Genomic DNA, 19,099 nt, shown 5'->3' with positions numbered 1-19,099 from the left:
AAACAAAAAAACCCACCCAAAACCTATATTTTTCCCACTTCAGTCCTTCCAACTGATGTTGGGATTGCTTACCTATGGTATGGCTGTGCTTGGCCACACTCACTGCTGGTCCTTAATATGGGCACTGTGCTTACTACATTATAATGAGCATAAATGAAGGAGTCCTACCTGCTTTCCAAGCTCTTGCACTTGCAGCCTGGTTTTCTTCTGCTTAAATATTATAATGTTGGATCTCTTTCACAACATTGTTTCTGAGTCATACAATATAATCTTCCTTTGCAATTGCAGATCAGCTTATGCTTTCTGCAAGAATGTCAGAAACGTGCCCATTGCTCAGCTGCTTAGGTCTGAGCCCCACAGACAAGCACACGCATGTCCATGCCTGTGCTTAGGGTTAGAACCTCACATGCAAGCTGTAGTTTGCAAGGCAGCAACCTCCAGCATCCAAGCCAGACAGCTTCAATGTAAATCAAGCAACAGTCAAGCACACAGCTGTTCTTTGCTGCCTTTACTACCACATACCAACCTCAGATAGTGGCTTTTCCACTTGCGACAGATAAAACTTAGACTAGTCCCAGTGAGAAGGTGTATTATTGGTTTCACACACCAAGGCACATACATATGCAAACTACACTACAGCAGGAGCGAGGTTATTTGGTGCTGGTCTGTTCCTGTGGACACTGATAGCAATGCTGTCGTGGCACGATTGTAGATCTTGGCAAGCAACTCAAAACAAAATGATACCTCAGGTGCTCCATAGCTTCTAGGACAAACCTAAGATGAAACAAAATCCTGGGGCAAGGCATCTTCAAATTTTCCAGCATGAATAACTGTCTTAATTTTTTTTAGATGCCAGGTTTGACTACCATGATAAACATTTCCTCCAAACTCACTTTCATTTTTCATGTATTCACAGTATTTCTTGGCATTTTCAAGGGTGGGGACGCTGTAGCTCCAGCCTTTGTTCCAAGGTGACCTGTTTGGAAATTTGGAGGAAATGCTCTTGGGTATTGTGCTGAGTCATGAGAAAATTAACTTATGACAAGAACTGTTTACTTTTAAAACTGTCTTTTTATAGTATAAAGTATATATACTTTTTATAGTATAGTTTTTACAGATAAAACTGACAGATAAAAATGAAGAAGGCAAATGCTTATTTAAATGAGAAAACAGCTTATTTTTTAAAAAAACTATTAACTGCTACTTCTTTCATTGGATAGTAATTAAAAATAACCGCAGTTTGAAAGGTGCATTTTGATAGGGGACCACAGGTTTTGGGGTTTCACCACAGGTGAAACTAGTGCTTATGGTTGAGTTTTAACGTTTTCCAGGTTAGTTTTGACACCAGAAGTTCAGTACAGACAATTATAAACTTGCCTCTAAGGATATCCACAAGAGCAGGCTGAACCTGCTGCAGCTGGTGCCAACAGCAATGCTCCTTCGAGCTAACCGAAGACTTTTCAGTGACTTTAGGGGACTTGGACTTGATCTGTGCATCAAAAGGACACACATGAAGAAAAAAAAAAGAAAAAAAAATCCATGCCAAGCAAGAGACTTTTGCAGGTCTTAGATATAGGGTGGTTTGTGTTCTTTTTAGGGTTAAATATAACCACTGTCCTCACACCACCCTTAAGCATGTTAAAGCCTTAGATGAGTTGATGAGTTTAAGCTCTTTAAGATGACTGAAGGCCCTTGTTCATCTTAGATAGCTAAAACACTGGTCGAAAAACATACAAAAGCAAGGGAGATGATAGACAGTTGCTGCCTGTCTTGCTTTTCTCACGAGAAGGACTTTAAATTTCTGTAGGACTTTTAACCATGTCTGTAAAGTGGAATACGTAAGCAGTGACATAAACGTAAATCCTCAGCCTGCAATTAGCTGCCTGAAGACCATCTGGTGCTTGGTTAAGCTCCCAGGTGCTTATATTACTCATGAGGTTCATAGAAGCCAGCCAGCCTCTTTAAGTTGTGACTCTTCTTCCCTGATTTTATTCTCAGGTGAATAAACCTAGGAAGTTAGAGGATGAAAGTCTTGACAACATGATGCAGAGGCTGCTTGTTTCACTATGGAAAAACTGGGATTTAAGAGAATAATAACCAGGTTGAACACAACACTTAGAACCTGCCATGCCACGTGTGTATTGCAATAAATCTTTAAACGCAGGGTCGTAAATCATGGTCATATAAAAGTGTAGTGGGAGGAAAAAACCTACCACTGCCAAAGCAAAAGAAAGAGGAGTAACGTGGTGGTAAAGATGGATGTGAGCAATCGGAGAGCTGACAGGACCCCAACAGGACAGCAGGGAATAGATGAGAGATGGGCAGGACAGCAGGATGAGGGGCAGGAGATGCTCCCAATGGCAGAAGTTACAGAAAGCAAAACCCCACACCTCACTCAGGTCCTGCTGTTGAGCTCTGGGGTCCCAAATCAGCGTTTCCCTGCTGCCAAGCACCTGGAGTGAAACCGCTGGCCAAATGTGTCTCATAACATTAAAAAGCTACATGGCTAATGCCACCCCTGCTCCTGTGTCTCCTCACTTAGTCCCTGAGCTGCAGAGGTGGAGGTCTGGGCTCAGGATCCAACAGGCTGAGCCTCGCCAATGAGCCAAGTTATGCACAAAAGGAGAACTGGATCTTTCTCCAGTTGGTTTAGCTGATTTGGATTTACACACTTGGTTTTGGGGGGAAGTACTGAGTTGGGACATTATACCTCTGCAGTTTACATTGAAAGAACATTAGGTGATGAGGTAAGGACTCAAAAAGCTGCAAAAATATCAAAAAAAGAAGTTGCCCAAAAGCTTTAAATTCAACACCATAGAAGCATATAGAATCATTTATGTTGGAAAAGACCTTTAAGATCAACAAGTCCAACCATTACCCCAGCACTGCCAAGCCCACCACTAACCCATGTCCCCAGGCACCGCATCTGCACATCTTTAAACACCCCCAGGGTTGGTGACGCCACCCCCTCCCCGGGCAGCCTGTGCCAGGGCTCGGCCACCCTTTCCATGAAGGAATTTCCCCTCACACCCACCTAAACCTCCCCCGGCACAACGTGAGGCCGGTTCCCCGTGTCCTGGCGCTTGTTCCCTGGGAGCAGAGACCGACCCCCCCTGCCTACAGCCCCTGCCAGGCAGCTGTAGGGAGCCACCAGGTGCCCCTGAGCCCCCCCCTCTCCAGGCTGACCCCCCCAGCTCCCCCCGCCGCCCCCCCCAGCCCCTGCCCCAGCCCCTGCCCGGCTCTGGACACGCTCCAGCCCCTCTGCGTCCCCCCTGCCCTGAGGGGCCCGACCCTGAGCCCAGGCCCCGAGGGGCGGCCGCCCCGGTGCCCAGCACAGGGGGACGGGCACTGCCCCGGCCCTGCCGGCCACAGCACTTCTGACAGCGGCCAGGGCGCTGCTGGCCCCCTTGGCCATGCTGGGGACTCATGTCCAGCCAATACAGGTTTACTTGGGTTTTGTCTGGGTGTTTTTTCCCCCCAGGATTTCTCCCTTGCTATGAATAACTCAGCATATGGAATTCAGCTGTGCAGTGAAGGGGCTGCCCATGAGGGTGTTCACCTAATCCCGCTGCCCCACATAGGACACTCAAACTGGATTTGCACTGGGAGACAGGAACAAGTCAACAGGAGTTGTGCTTCAGGCACACAAAGCGTGGTGAAATGCCAAGTTCTTTGGTACATCAGATCCCCAGTGTTGCAAATTGAGCACCCAAAATTAGCAAGCGCATTTGATCATTTTGGCCTTAATCTCTCTGTGACTTGGTTCACCAGCTGGTGATATCACAGGAGCACTGTGAAGATAAATGCATTAATATTGATCAGATGCTGAAGCATTACAGAGGCGCTCACAAGGAAATTAATGTTGAATTCAGTGTGTGGTTTGAACAGCGTGTGTTAATGTGGCCTACAGCAATTCGCTGGATTAAAATAACCCCAAATGATAGGTGATCAGATAATTAAAGGATGCCTCACATTCACTGTGCACAAAGGCCCAAATTGTGGCTCTGCAGGCTGTTTAATTCTGACCAGTTTTAGCTTCTGAGAATTTGACTTTACAACCTTGGTGTCTTCTCCCTATGGGATTTAGAGCCCACACCCTCCAAAGGGAGCTGTACCTGATCACACCCCCATTCTATGCCATGTCCATGCATGTGTCAGTTGGTCTTCTCCCCCCACAGTAACTTTTGACTCTCACCCAACTCCAACCAGACATAATGGCTCCATAGGGAAGCCCCAACAGAGAAGTTTTCTACAATAAGGAGGCAGAGCAGAGAGAAAAGATACAGTTATTCCTCCCTGGAAAGACAGGTTGATTTGCTCAGACATCAGGGAGCCTGCAGAGGATACAAGTACAGCTGGAGACACAAGTCTGTAGGACATGGGGCTCCAACGATTTAGCTGCCCACCACACTGCTTTTTCATCCAATGGATATATCCATCAGGAAACAGGGCCTCTGAACCTGAAAAAAGCATGTAGAAGCCAGATCCTACCAGCTGTGAAGCAGTCAGTGGTCACAGCTATGCTGATGTGCACCATGGAAGAGCCTCTCTTCCCTCTCCAGCCCGGCCCACGCTTGCATTTGGTCCATGTTCACCCTGTTGATGGACCACAACTCCTCAGCTTCATGCAATTTCACTGTTAAGGCTGGACACCTGCTATGAGTTTTCATCTTCCTGAGCTTGATGGGTTCATCTGAACCAGGTGAATGTTGCATCAACACAAATGACTTCCAGGGGCAACAGGTCCAAGTTGTCCCCTCCGAAGGAGGTGACTTATTCTGGATGCCTCCTCTGCTTGTACAGAGGAGAATTGCCAATAGCCTCCAGCACCAATGGAGTCAAATAATAAGTGAAGAGTGGAGGAAAAAAAAAGTTCAATGACACAAGCAGGGCAAGAAGATATGGAAAACCATTCACTTGCATGTGAAGTAATAACTTTTTTTTTTTCATTTAAGCAGAACGCTCAGTTATCTTTTATATTGTTATTGGTAAAGTCCTCTTAGAAGCTGGAAATTGGCGGTTGTTGTTTTTTTCTCTATCTCCTCGTTTTCTCTTTCTCATGTGGCAAACATTGCTGGTTTCCTATGTTTCTAACATGAAATGAACTTGGCTCATTTTGTTCTTTCCTTCCACAAACATTAATGTTGCCGAGTAATGAAGAGAGGAGCTTTGCTAATTAACCACAGGCATCATATTAAGTCTGGGCTGACATTACACTCACATGCAAGAAGCCGCACAGTGCCACCAGCCAGCGACAGGCACCTGAGACAACAGCCAGAGCTGAGTCTTGTTGCCCAAACAGACCAAGACGAGAGATGAGGTGGTTTAGTCTTTTGAATGGGCAGACTCCCTATCCCAATATGTTATTTAGTCCTGCTTTCAGTGGTTCCCCACTACTTACTTTCGAGCATCACAGGATTACAGGTTAAACTGATTATACCTATTTTCAAGCATGATATGACACAAACACACATGTGGAGCAGTCTCTCCATTCTGGTCTTCTACACAAACCTGTTGCCCTTATGAAACAAAGGCTGAGCTTGTCCCCTTGGCCTTCTGCTCCGGATGTTGGCTACCAGAAAAAAGTGAATGCCTTTGAGCAGGCAATGAAAAAAAAAATCAAGTTGGCAACACTTTTACCTCCCACAAAGAGATCTCCACATATAGAGGAAAGACTGACTGACAACAAGGAGATGTGCTGGGGAATACATTCCTCCCCTTCCCACTGCAAGAGCACCAGGTGAGGACCAGAATCCCTGGCTAACTGGACAGCAAGCTGGGAATCAGCTGATACAGCCTGATCTCACATTTATTCACCCCATTTCCCTCTCCATCACATTATTCATATCCTGAGGGCCTGCATGAGGCGATCTTGGGCCATTCAGACCAGGTTCTTGGCAGCAGGGTTGTGTTGCAGGCACAGCAGCAGAAAGGAGAAACAGATGTTGCTGGGTGTATCCTGGCCTCTTCCAGCCCTGCAATAGCTAAGTGGACCTTAGCAGCCCATGGGAAGCTGGAGACCCCCAAATGAAGGGTAGACCCATCAAAAGCTCATGCATGGGTTGGGAAAAAAACAATGGGTGAAGAGAACCTATCGGAGAATTGGGTCCCACTAGCCTGGAAGGGAAATTTAGACTTTCACACAAGCATGAGCTTGCTCAAATCTAGATTTTTGTTTTTTTACATAAAACATGATTCTGCAATGGGTTTAGGCCATGCCCTAGTGCTCCCTGGCATGAGTGGTTTAGAAAAAGCACAAGAGCTTCATTCCTCCACAACAGGGACATCAGGACTGCTCTGGGCCATGTACACAGCAATTCCTGCATGGACTGTAAATATCTGAACTCAAGCTAACAGTTGTGTTGATAGAGGTGAACTAATGCAGGTGATAAGCCTGTTCACAGCACCAGGCATTATTCATGGAGTAGCCATAAACTCTGTGTGGAGCATTGGAATATCTTTTGGCTCTAGGTTTAAACACCATCTCACCCTGCACAGTCTCCACCAGCAAACAAGTGATGGAGTTGAGCTGCAGTTGCCCAAGGGCTAAATCAGTGCCCTCCACTCTTTGCAAGCTATACTCCAATTACACAACATAATTACCAGGTGAGCTGCCAAGCAAGGGAAGGGCCCAATCTTGCAGTTGTAGCCAAAAGTATCATTCAACACTAGATCTGAAAACAGAAGCTGCCAGTGTTTGGCAAAAGCAGATATTTTTTGGAAAGTTTTACCAGAATTTCTGACTTTCAGGATGTCAGAGTCAGTGTTAGCCAGTGTAATTCTTCCAGCTGTCCACATTTGTGTCTGCTGGGATAGGAACAGACTGTGAAAAGACCTCCACAAGGCAAGTTATGCAGAGTTTGGAGTTGAGGGAAAGGATTGTATTAGAAGGTTGAATCTCATTTTTCAGAGCTTTATAACTCAGCTGGAAAAACGTGCTTTCATCTAAGTGATATGAAAGCTACAGCCCCACAAAGGTTGTTACCTGATGTGATACAAGGCTTAGAGACACCCTTTTGATTAAACAATGCATGTGGCTTTCTTTGACGAACGGAAGTTCACTTTGTATTCTTTGAAAACTCATTTAATTGAATGACTTACTTTAGACACTCTCCCTTAATTAAATTTGCATAGATATAAAAAACAAGGAAAGCCAAGGTGCTTTATTGAACTCTGCTCCTTTCATTTAGCAATACCCATTTTTCCCTCCACCATCAAGCTGCCAAACCCTTTCTCAGGCCAACTGTGGGCTGAATCATGCCTTCACAGGCTCTTGTCAGTTTGCCTTCCCTCACCTCCCACACATGCACAGGGCTCTGAACAGAGACGGCTGTGGACAGTCTGCTCTATAGTCACATCAGACTCCAGCAGCTGTCAAAGAGACATCCTTACCTTGACTTCACAGTCATTTCTTCTGGAATGGGATTATCTGTATCCTATTTGCCATCAAGGCTCTTGTCTTGATTTTTCCTCACTGTGTGCTGTTTGATAAGCATCATCATCGTCGTCATTATAGAGGGGGAAACTGAGGTGAAGAGAAGCCAATTGGCCTGATCATCCATGTCACTGGCACGTTTTAATCAGGCTGAGTCTCATTGAAACTCCTGCACCTTAACAGACACCTGAACTTCAGCCCCCAAATGTAGATCCATGGCTCCAACAAAAAAAAAAAAAAAAGATAAAAAATAAAAAAGCTTGGTGTGAGAAACCGCTCAGGATGTACACTTCTCACCAGCTGCTCCTCCAGTCTCACTCAATTTTCATAATAGCTTGGGCCAAAGAGACTAATTAGCAGTGCCCCATGTGTTGTGTCCCCCATCCTGTCCCATTCCCCGCCCCCAGTTTGTGTGTGATGCCTGTGAGGCTCTATGCCTGGGCTGGGACCTGGCTCTGAGCAGCAGAGGCAAGGCAGAGCTCATGGAAATGAGCACAAAGACAACTATTTGGAAAGAGCCAGGTATGATGGGGAAGGAGTGACCTGCCAGCTCCCCACAACGCCCAGGCTGCCACACAAGTGTCTACCAGCCAAAGCATCCAGCCTGTCTTCCCACCACCTCACTATGCCCATGAGTGACGCAGTCTAGCTGCGCCTTCATACCTTCCTCTCCCAAACCAAGCTGCAGCTTTTGGCTTTTCTCCGCACACTGCATCTCCCAGCACAGCTGCTGATCACCCTCCCACCACAGATAAATCCAGTCACTCTTTGTTCCCGTGGTGTTGAAACACTCTCAAAACTAGCCGGCTGCAACAAGGCCTTTTACCATCACATACCAAGTTAATGTCAACAAGTAGTTAGCACACCTTGCCCCAGCACAGCCACCAATCCCCCACAAGGTCTCAAAGGTCCCTCTACTGTTCATGCTGTTTCATCATACTCTTCAGGCCAGTCCATCTGCTTTTTGCCTCTGCTGCCTGCTCCTTGTCACTCTTCCTCCAGGGCACCCTCTCTCTACCAGACCTCTCTTCACTAACTGCTCCCCTTCTATACCCCTTAGAGCTATTTAACTACTTAGCAGGAACCAGCCACAGCTGCACATTATCCACCTCAGCCAGCCCACTGCCACTGAAGGAAGCCCACAGCTGTATGTTATCAATGTTAATTAGCCTGCCTTCATTGCTGTACACCATAGGTCACTTTTTCACTAGGACTGCACTGTGTTTTGCCATGTCCATGTGTTTCCAGTGCCCAGTATCTCTGCTGGCTGTGGTCAGGTAAGATCAAATCAGGGCTCTGCAGGCAGGAAACCACCAGCTAGTGCAAGGTTTTACATTGTGCACCACAGTCTTCCTCACTGAGCATTTTCATGTATATTCAGTCCCCTTAAGGAAAACATTTTCCATACTGCATGGCGTTTGCTTTATCCCTGTTTAACCACACTTTAGAGCTTGGCTGCTACAGAGCATTCTGTCCTGGTCCCATCTCCATGGCAAGACTTCAAGTACCTGAGCAATAGTGTCCCTTCTGAAACAGACCTTGGTGGATATTCGCTAGGGAAACTGCAGCATGAACCTCATGTGTCCAACTTCCTAAAGTATCAGAGCCCTTAACCTTCGGTCTCATTTGCAATGATGGTTTGACTGGATTCATTCCCATGCTCGGAGTCAATGAGCAGGTTGAGTCTTGAATGTTAACAACCCATTTGTCAGCTATAAGGGCAAACCTGCCAGGGCTACCTGTGCAAACCCAGTGACATTGCAATGATTTGCATGTTCTAAAAAAAAATTAAGAGAAAGGTGATGGTGTCCACCAGTGTAACTCCCATGTTCCCATAAGCTGCCATGTTCAAATCCTTTTAATTTCAATATTAATGATGCACTGGACTGCACTGTGCAGATGCTTGGAAACCTTATAGCTCCTTATCCAGCTGGATTGTGTGCACTACGGGCATGTCATACAACTGTTTTTTACAGTCTTAATTACCCTTAACTAAGAACCCTGGGCCAGGGTCAACTGGTAAGGTGACAGAAGGGTTTACTTATCTGGCAGAGGTAGCTTAACACAGATAGTCACAGGTCTACAGCCAGATGACTTCACCAGTGTGAGCAAAGCCTTGCAATCAGGGTGAGCTCATCCTGCCCTTGTACAGGGGCTTCCACCCTTCTGATAGCTTGGAAAAACAGACAGACATCACCAGGCATTGCAGGGACCACCCAGAAAGATTCAGACTTTTGGACATTGTGCATGCACCGTTCACTTTCACCCTTAGGTTTTGGGGGCACGCACTGTGCAAACAAGACCACTGCTTCCTGTCAATCTGGTTCAGGTAGGGAATCACACTGTGGATGAAGACCTGGAAAAACCACAGTGCACCTGCCATTCTCCCTAGAAGCCCATGACAAAGACCTGGACTCACCTTGCCTACCTTCAGCACGCACCATGTCTGAGCTTGCTGTCTTGCTTAGTCCACCCAGTCCACCTTGAACACCCACCAAGGGGCTGGAGTTGCCCATTTCTCTGCACTCGTTGGAAAGCAAAACAGGGCTGCTGGCTCGGCACCTCATTTCATTGGACGTGACCCATCCCAAACCTTCCCTTGATTTCCATCTCACTGCACATCTAAAAGGCAGAGGGGATTCTGGTCCTCTTCCCCACTGTCGTGAGAGCAGGTTAGATGGTTGGCTGGTTTCCAGCAGTGCCACTGCCCAGGCAGTGTCAGACTGTTAAAGCAAAGTGCACCTACTGAAGGCAACAAACTGAAAATCACAGCACAAATGAGAACAGATCTAAACCAGACCTTGTGCTAATTCCTGAATGGTACTGCCTTTTCCTCGAAAGATGGATGGGAAAAGTCTATTTGACCCAGCCTATTTGATTTTTAATTTATGCACCAAATGGGGAAATTAAGATTTCAGCTGGGTTGTGTTTTTTTTAGTAACAGCTTCTTTAGTTAGTGAAAAGGGTAATTCCAGAAATGCCTGCCATTCTCCTGGAAGGGGTAATAGTCTTCTTGATACCACGTGTCTTATTATAGCACCGTGACATGGGTCTTCTTGTACCCTGGGTTGCTCTGTGTTTGTCACGGGCTAAAGCGCACAGGGTAGCTGTTCAGACAAACAGCTCTCTTCCAGGAACCCACTGCACCAGCCAGCCTGTAATAGCCACGGCTGTGATGTTTTTGACCCAGCACAGGCTCATTTATTTGTCCTGTTACCTCCCAGCACAACAATCCCATCTGCCCTGCTGCTGCTTCCCATCCTCCAGCTCCATGCCACTTCCTCCTCCAAAAGAAGCCTCTGCACTAACACATGCAATGCCTTGCTCTCCTTAAAAATCACCTCCCAGCCAGAAGAAAAACTCCCGTTTGCCTGAGAATGGCTGTCTTCAGAGTATAACCGGGGGGTGGGGTGGGCAGGGAAAGGGCTGTTTCCTCCTTTTTCCTCTCTTTTCCTTACTGCTCTTCTTATTCCCCCTGCCATCTGACTCCATGCTGCCATAAGAAAAACAGCAAAAAAGTCTCCTCATCTTCTCACTCAAGGAAAGCCTGGATTAATTTGGAAAAGCCAGGCTGATAGCTATGTGGGCATACAGGTGTATGTGGAATATTTTCCTTTTAGGAGCCATTTTTATTTAAAAAACCCATAGTGTGGCTGTGCTTGGGGATGAGTGGGTGCATGAGGTAGATCCTGTGGGTATCAGTTTGGGACCACTTCTCTTTATAGTATATATGATATATATATACAAATGTGTATATATAGAATATCACAATTATAACAGATACTGGGTTATTAGGCAGGAGAAGAGGCTGCGAATGAAATATGTATGAAGATACATTTGCCCCGATGGACTTTTTTGCTGCTATACTGCCAACTTCTCTTTAAATGGATCCATAAGGTTTATTCACAGCAAGCCCAGGACATTTTCTTCCCCAAATCCAAGGCAGCAACCAGAGCAGATGGGCTGGTGGCTGAGGTAGTTTTCAGACCGGTTTAGTACCGGGCAACTTAACATCAAAAATTCCTGATTTCATCCAGCTGTGCATGGTGGTTCCCGATTTCAGCATTTAAAGTGCCGAGCAGTGACTGACAAGTCTGAAGGTGGCATGTCACTATCATCATCCCTTCTCCAACATCAGTTTGAAGCCAGCACGGGGTGATCCTGGTAAAACTCCAACGAAGAATTCAACAGTTAGTGGACATACAGCTATTTGCAGTTTGGCATGGGGGAATTTGTAGAAGTGCAAGGACCTAAATAAAGGGAAATTCTAGAGATATTCAGAATCAGCACCATTTTTTACCCATGGGCATTGTAAAGGAACAAGGGACATTTTGTGAAAGATAACTGAAATTTAGTAAGGAAATACTATTCTTAGGACAGAATCCAGCATTTCTTCCATAACTGGCCACTCAGCCCTGGTGAAGCATCCTTGTGTGCTCGCCCAAAGGGCTTCCACCTTCACAGTCTTGCTGTTCAGCACTTCAGGAGCAGAAGTGATGCTGCAGCAAGGGGCGTTAACATTAACACTTTTCTACCTGCTCTCCCCCTTCTCTGGCAATGCGCTTTTTCATCATTATGAATTTCTTTGGTCAGGCTGTTTCCAGCCTTAGCAAAATGAAGCTGGAGCCAAGGAAGCGTCTTCGCTGCTCAATGGCTCAGCAGTGTGGCCTTGCTAGGGATGCTTTCCCACCCTGCTGCTTACTGATGCTACATCAATAGTAAGCACAGGAGCTCACAGCAAAGGGCTCTCACGCAGCCTGTTTGTGCACCTGATGTGCCCTGCACTGAACTGAGAAACCTAGCACTTGCTTTCCTTTGCTCTGCCCTTCCTGCAGGCAGGATGCTCCCAAAAAACATTCCCCATTCAGTAGCCACCTCCAAAATCCTGCCTCCGGTTCTCTTTTGCTGCAAAAGCTACAACAAACATCATCCTAATTTTGCAGCTGAGATGAAACAGGCCTCTCCAACCAGAACTGCTTCATACATCCTCCACTGAACCAGCTGCACGCTCCTGCTGTCCCCCCTGCTCAGCCTGGAGATGCCTTGGGGGGGGGGGAAATATCACCTTTTTGATCAGCACATAAAAGAAGGAGGAAAGTCAGGGACCGAGGGCTTTTCCTATAAGGCAGGTAAATATAAATGTATTTCTATTTAATTACAAATATATAATTAAAATAATAAATAAAAAATTAAAATTAAATAATAAATATATTAAAATTGCACATAAAAATAAAAAGGGATATTTTATTTTTTCAACTTTACATAGATAAATTGAAAGCATGGGCAAACAGCTATGATGCCAGCATCACCCCACCCCATGCCTTGGCACCAAAACACAAGGAGCCAGGCACCAGCATTAGTGGGGGGGACAGCAGGGCTGGCTGGGCACTCAGGGCACAGCTCCATCACAGGATTGGAGTGGGATGGATCCTAAGCAGGGGGTTTGAATGCAGCACAGAGTTTGCTTCACATTGTTTCAGATTGCTTAGTAGATGGTAGGAGGGCCTAAGGACCATCTTTTTATGCAAAAGCCCTGGTTTGCATGGAGAGCTGCCCTAGGCGGTACAGAGATAAAAGTGAGTTGCTTCCCAAAAGCCCTGCTCCCTGCACCTTCCCCACTCCCCACCAGCCTCCAGCTAATGTTAAAAGAGCCACAGTGCTACACTTTGAATCACTTTTGCCTGTAAAACTGTGGTCAGCATCTCAGATGGTGTAAGTCTGGAGCTGTGCTGATTTCTATCAGCAGAGAACAGGACTTTTTGTGTGGGTTTGTTTTTTGGGGTTTTTTTGAATGAGATACGTGCTAAGAAGCACATTTGTTTCCACTTCTGTATCTGATATGAAAGGGCAGCTATCCTTGTTTGGGGAGAAAGTCTCAAGGCCTGCCGGCAGCTTGCTCCCAGTGCATAAAATAACAATTTATTCTTCTAACCACAAGGAAACATTGGGTTTTCCTCTTTCTCAGCACAACAGAAAATGTGAATTAATGAGTTGTTCCCTACTTTCCCAACTGAGAAGGCAAAAAGCTATCTTTTGCCTTTATCCTAAGTGCCCAGCCCTCACAGTAGTGTCAATAAAACGACAAAACCCCATGACCTGCTCCCCAGCAGCGGCAGGGCTGCCAGCATTGCCCATGCACTCAAGACATGCTGCAGGCAAAAAGGCTTTCTGCTGCTGCCACGTACCTAGAGGTCTGGAGCCAGCATGCCTAACAGACCCAGGAAAGTGTGGTGAGGGTTTGCTGAACAGAGAATAATATTTCTTTCTAGCTTCCATCAAGTTTTCCAGATGTTTTAGAAGGTATCTAAGGAATTATGATGCTTTAGTAGCTCAAGGAGTGTAACTGAGGCAGATTCCAGCACGATGGGAGCAGAAATAGCTGTTACGTTAGAAACTACATAACCAAAAGCCTTTATTTAAAAAGTTATTGGATTCTGAGTATCTAAAACCTGTGACTGCTTTAGTGATTTAGTCCTTATTCAGAGAGAAAAGCAGTACAGCTTGTGCAATGGTACATCATTAGGTTTATATTAATTTATACCACAAAGACATTAAAAACACACCTATCTGAAAGCTTTCATGCTGCTATAAAAGCTGAGAGCAAGTTTGTCAACAAAACCTGAAATCTCCACTTCCGCAGCCTGCTGACGGGACCTTTCTGCCGCGAGTGTCGTGCTGTGATTTCTCCCCACAGCGAGGGTGCACTGCCAGAGCAGGGCTGTGCAGGTCAAGTCCCCCCATCCCGCACCACCTCGCTTGGGACTGTGAGCTCTGGACACACAAGGAAAACACAGGATAGGTTGTCCCCTTGCAATGCCCAAGCTGGAGACCCTAGACTAAAGGGGTCATGGAGGTGGGAAAGAGGGAGACGGAGGGAGAATTGCCCTAGCAGGGTGCCTGGGGCTACTGCTTGCTTGCAGGGCTTGGGCAGAAGCGAGAGGAGGCTGGGGCAGGAGCTATCCCCTGGCAGCCTCTGCGTCAGGCCAGTGCAAACTCATCTTTTGATACCAAGATTTGAATTTCTGGAAAAAACTCAGTAAGACCCTATAAACCACTGCATTCAAAGCTGAGCCCTTCGTCCATGTCCTGGGCACCTTCTGCTGCCCCAAACCTGGTTTTCTACCAAAACACTCCATTGTCATCCCCCTTGCTGTCTTGGACTGGCAGAGCCCTTAAAAGCCAGCAAGGATGCGGTTTTGTAAAGGTGCTTCAAGGAGTTCCGCACATGACTGGTGCTCAGGACTTGTCTGGATCCAGCCCCACATTCCGCACAGCTTGCTGGTGCAAAGCTTCACTAAATGAAGGAGCCTTTCAGGTTCAGGCAGGCTTCTGTGCTGCAGCCCACCACAAAGACCTGTAAGCAGGCCTGTGGGTGCCTTTCTTCTTCAGCATTCTGGCTGTAATGGCTTTTCACAAGGAATATTGGCTTTTGTCCTCCTTAGATGAATTGGCAGACCCTAATGAGCTATGAATGCAATTTAATAAAACTCACATTTGGAGGACGGAAATGGTTTTGTGGAAGGAAATGAATGAAGGTGGGAAGGGGCTGGGGGGGAGGGGGGGGGTTGGGGGGGCGGGAAGATCGGTGCACAGCCTTAGACAAATGAAAAGCCAAAGACAAAATTGTAAGGACTTGCAGAGTCTTCAGACTTAGAAACAGCCAGAAGGGAATATCTGCTTCCCCCAGCTTGTTTTTTGGGAATCAGACGTATCTATACAAAGTTGTTGGTTCACAAACATGCTCCAGGAGCTGGGACAGGAACAGTAGAGGTGAAAAGCTGGTCTGATACACCCGAGTCCTTCACAAACAGGCTTGATGCTGAAGAAGAAGCCACAGAGAAGCAGACTGTGCCAAGAGTGTGGCTTTACCCCAGAATAATGCAGTTTGCCTTCCTCTGATATGAGCAGCCACGCTGCAACACCCAGAATTGAGGGGCTCAGCCCACACCTGACTTTAGGAACAACACTTAGGCAAGATGTCCAAAATGCTGGAGTCAACCCATTGTAGAGCAAGCTTGGACCAGACTCTGATGTTCTCCCTTAAAACCACTCTGCACCCTGGGCCAGTTCAAGCTGGGAGCTCTGGCACCTACTATTGAAAGCTGCAGAAAGAGGTCCAAACCACATCCCCTTAGTATATTTTCTTTGGCAGCCTCTTCCAGTGCAGGACAGACTGATGGGATGTAGCTAATTACTGAGCTGGCCTTCATTACTGTAACCCAAGCATAAGGTTTTCTGGCTCCTTCTGCTTCCTCTCTCACCGCTGTCCAGAGCAGAATTTGGCTCCGCACACACCTAATCCGCCTGATCCAACACAGATGATGTTCTGAGAGCCAAATGCATCCTGCAGTCTCACCTTATCTATTTAGACTGAAAATATACTTTACTTGCTTTTCTTGGGTTTTGAGGGGGCAGGTTTGGCTTATACATATAAGAAAATAACCTACACTCTTAAAAACAGGTTTCAGGGACCAGTCTTTTGGGGGGCGTCATCATTCTGGGTTTTGCTTTGACTGCTGTATCAGGAACCACCTCTGTAGCAGGTTTTCCCTCAGCCTCAAGACAGGCCAGATCCGGGAGCCTTTAGCCTGGATGATGCCGTCTCATGGACAGCCCCTTCAGCTGTTGGAAATGAATCGGATTATTGCAACTTTCATTAACACCACATAGCACAGAACAGTGTAAATCTGCTCCCTTCAGCTTGTTGACCCTTGAGGCTGCATCTTGAAGGAGGTGTAAGGTTTCTGCGGAGGTTTTTGGTGGTCCAGGGCAGGGGGGCTGCGATCTCTGTTTCCTGGGATCCTTCTATTTAAGAAACATGCTCTTGCATAACTGTGCACGAAACTAAACACGCATTCATAAAGCATCTCCATCCACACATCCAAAGCACAGCTAAAACACTCAAGCTGGAACAGTCACCTTACACTACCCTAGAGATATATAATTACAAGCACATTGGCAATAACACATATTTTATGCTTTCTTTTTAATTTTTTTAGGTCAAAGTACCAGACCTGGAATAATACAGTTTGTGTTCAACTTGCCAGGAGTCTCACTGTTGGAAAGGTTCAGCTTAATAGCTACAAATTCATCACTCTAAAGAGCGTGGTGGTGTTGTCTGCAACAGGATACAGTTCAATGGAAATCCTAAGCAAGGCTAGCCTATGCCCAAATATTGGTTGCATCAAGGTAACCAACTCTCTCATGTTCCACCCTCTATTTTTACCCCTATATTCCATGCCAGTAATTTTCTGCCCCTTATTTTCTATTCCTCCGGTACAGCCCCTCCAAATCATAATAAACATTTTAATTTCTAATAGAAATTACTATATATATATAATAAAAACTAATAGAATTTACTGAAATCTGACATCAGACAAAATTCAGTGTTAAGTCACTGGGAATCATTGTCTTAATTTTCTCAAAAATCGTATTTACTTTTGCCAAAAGATGCTCTTAGTTAAATATTTACCAATAAATGAAATATTTTTTGAAATATGCCTGAATGATATTCTAAGAAAAATCATTAAACAGGAAGAAAAATAATATAGGCTGAAGCTAAGTTTTATAAATTGTACTTTAGAGTGGGAAAACAACTTTCTAACGTTATCAGTTACGTTATTATGTCATGTTAATAGTATTTTGTGTTTCTTATTTAATTTAAAAATGTCATTCACTTCATTGATGACAAAACATATCTAAACTGGAAGCATTGCCTTTAATTAGGAGAACTGCATCCTAGATCTATGAATGGAAATATTTGTAGGAAGTATGTAGCCAGGATTATCTGGTTTAACAGGGTGTTGGAGGCTCACGGACAATGTTGAGAAGTATTATGGGCTACAGCTCAGCCTCTGTGTGCACAGGACTGTGGGCAGCACGATGGATGAGACTTCAGCAGGAGCCAGAGATGGAAGAAAGATGTGAACAGATGTTGAGGTGCAAAACACACCCCTTGTTTTAGCCTGGTTTCCTTAAGGTGCAGGGCTTTTGTGATTGCTCTCTCTCCATCCATCCCCACAAGTGGTCCAGTGGCCAATTTCTACCAACTTTGACAGCTAAAAATGAAATATATGAAATAGCTGCAAGTTTTGTGAAAAACAATGGTTGGGTAGAGGAAAAGGAGAGACTGAAGTTAGTGCCTGCCTTAATAAGCAACAGTGCAAGAGCAACAGTTACCTGTTGTTTGTCCTCTTGGCTGACCAGATAGCCCACGAACCGATGAGCCCCAGGCACAGCTCAAAATTAGCCCCAGGAGGTTGTGTCTTGCCTTGCCCATGGCTGAGAAATACATGAGAGAAGTCCAAGGATGAAGAGAGCACATGGGAGGAACACGAGCTTAATGGAAGGGAGCCTGTGTAAACACAGGGGGTGTGAAGCCTTTGGAAACCATACTTTGGTTTCCTACTGTTTGCAGAACAATTTACAGCATTTATTTGTTTTAACCTCTGCTTCAGCACCTTCTGGACCTTTTTCCACAGGGGATGCTCAGTCCTGCAGTTCTGTCCCATGATGATGCTCTCCCTGCACAGCTTGGGGTGCTGTGGGTGCAAGGCGTGTGCTGGAAGTCCTGACTCCCATAACGGGTTATAACAGGAGAGAAGGGTAAGCTACAAAGGAATATCACACTAGGGAAGACCTCCTCTACTTTGATTTCAGCCCACCACCACGGAGTTCCTGGAGGTCACGGAAACACACCCCAGTGCCTCTAAGAGGTGATGAAGGCAAGCAGCACAGATTTCCCATCTGAGCTTCTGCACTTCTGCTAGAGAAGCTTCTGGGAGCTGAGAAAGGCTGAGAGCCACTGTTCTCCCTCTTTGGGACTGGAAACCTGAATCTCAACAGAGCACACTCATCTTGCCAACATGCCTCTTCCCCTTTGCTGCTCTCCTTCCTGCCTCCAGGTGGAAGGGAGCAGACCACCTGGGGAGGCTCCTGCAGCAACAGCTGAAGGACGTCCCTACAGTAGGCACAGAGCACAAGAGAGAACCTCCTGCCCAGGGAGGACTTTTTGCAGTCCTAAGTCCTTGCTGAAGAAGCCTCAGAAGAAAATCCCCCACCGGCAGCAGCACACAACGCTGTTCTCAGGCTTCAGAGGTTCCCAGTAGCTGGTTAATGCCACTCCAAGCAGAAACCTGTTTCTCTAGCTATAAATGTCAACCGCAAGACTGATGGTTACACATGGCAGTTGCAGGTGTCTGGAACGACTCCAGTTAATTTATTTCAGGGCTGGGTCCTGTTTTTTCCCCGACGTTAATTTTAAAGAGGGTTTTGCAACCATGAAGTCAATACAGCCCTGATCTCCTGACACATGAAAGCTGTAGGCTGAATAACTTATTAGCACCTTCAGTAATGGAAAAACACTTCAATATTTAGGACTAATGTGGATTTCCTACTGAAAAAAAAATAATCTGTAAACAGCATCTGCAGCCATGTGTTCAAGGTAATAATTAAGGAGAATTATCATTGCTATATGTATTAAAACAACATAATTGAAGTTACAAAATTATATGTCCATATTAAAAAGAAGCAGATAATTTTTTGCTTAGGAAATTAACATCAAGTGGAGCAACTGTTTCCATACCTAGAAGAATCTCAGGCTGAGTAGGAAAAATGAGAACCAAACACCCAAATATTCCATACCAGTTTCTGTGCTCCACCCTG

The sequence above is a fragment of the Falco naumanni genome, chromosome 5 (genome assembly GCF_017639655.2).
Source record: "Falco naumanni isolate bFalNau1 chromosome 5, bFalNau1.pat, whole genome shotgun sequence".
In the NCBI taxonomy this organism is placed as follows: Eukaryota; Metazoa; Chordata; class Aves; order Falconiformes; family Falconidae; genus Falco; species Falco naumanni.
This window is presented reverse-complemented; position numbering follows the sequence as displayed.